General features: G+C 36.3%; 1 protein-coding gene across 5 annotated transcripts in view; it reads left to right on the top strand.

The window, feature by feature from the left end:
* The window catches only part of esrrga (estrogen-related receptor gamma a), a 96,953-nt gene that overhangs the window by 47,433 nt on the left and 48,080 nt on the right, over positions 1-1,440 (top strand). The window lies entirely within an intron of this gene.

The raw sequence follows: 1,440 nt of genomic DNA, 5'->3' as shown, positions 1-1,440 counted from the left end.
TAGATAGATAGATAGATAGATAGATAGATAGATAGATAGATAGATAGATAGATAGATAGATAGATAGATAGATAGATAGATAGATAGAACACAGCTGTGCCTGTCTGCAAAAAACTGAATCTAATCCTCTTAAACCTAACCCCTTTTTGTTCTAATCTGCTCAGCAGAGGATCTGCAATAAGAGACCATAGAAATTAACATGCAAAACCAGACATTTTTTAACTTTAAAAAAAGAAATGAAGAATAGGTCAAAGAATAAGAGGGTAAGGATGTGGGGAACAGCAGCATATGAAAAGAGCAAAAGTCTGGTGAAGTGAAAAGAAAGCTAAAGAACAGAACAGAGCAGTTTGTTGCATTGCTCCAGCAGAGCAGTGCAGAGGTTGAATAGTACAGGAGAAGATCCCAGATCAGGGACATAAATATCATGTAGTCATGCTGCGTAAATCCATAACAATAAAGTTGGTGGCGTTGGATAACAGGATCCATGAATGATACGTATATGATATCAATAAATGTGAAAATAACGGTGAGAAGGAAAAATCGAGATGAAGTGAGTGAGATAGGAATACACATTGCCTCTAGTAAGTGTATTGATCTTTATACCGCTATATGGACAATAAGCAGACATAGATATTGATCCGCATACTAAGAATAACAGTGAAAATGGGCTTTTCTTTTGGAAAACAATATAAAGTCTCGACCCTATGCCATCCTTCCTATGCTTATCTCTAATCTAATGTTTCCTGCTCTGTTTGCTCTCTTTCTCATCTCTCAGTTTCTGCACAATTTGTAATTTGCTTAAGTAGACAAAAAGGGCAGTCTGGTCCTGATACACACCTACACATTCTGAATAATTAATGGTTTGTTTGCATCACGGCAGTCATTTCCATTGAGACATATCATGCTGAATGCACTTTTTTTGCATTTATAAACTATTTTTTGTGCAATTATAGTGTCTAGGAGTGTAGAAAACTTTAATTTATTCTGTCCAGTTACTGCAAAGACATTTTTATATTATTTTATGGGTCAGATTTTTCAGTTTGTTCAAAATCTGCTGTTGCTTATTTCGTTTCATTGTTTATTTTGTCACACTTTTTTCTTCATAACTACCATTTATGGTAATGTATTTCCGGCCAACTGAATTTCATAGTCCGCCAGTTTTTTCCTCGCTGTGTGATTTTGTAGTTCATAGCGTCATGCCAAAAATGCAAGGTCAGAAGTCAAAATGTTCGGTTCTGGGGTGTGTGAACTCACATGATTAATCTACATAGACTACCAGCGTCGGAGCTTCTTCAAAGTGCCTGGTTAAGTTTTATTTTTCAAGGAAATGGACCCACAACAGGGCGGAAAGTGCTTGCGGACAACACAGGATGAATGTTACAACAACAAGGGTGAGTTATGAACTGTGTTTTAACTGTCTAATTTAGCTGTTTCTACCCT

The sequence above is a fragment of the Austrofundulus limnaeus genome, unplaced genomic scaffold, assembly GCF_001266775.1.
Source record: "Austrofundulus limnaeus strain Quisiro unplaced genomic scaffold, Austrofundulus_limnaeus-1.0 Scaffold163, whole genome shotgun sequence".
Classification (NCBI taxonomy): Eukaryota; Metazoa; Chordata; class Actinopteri; order Cyprinodontiformes; family Rivulidae; genus Austrofundulus; species Austrofundulus limnaeus.
This window is presented reverse-complemented; position numbering and strand designations above follow the sequence as displayed.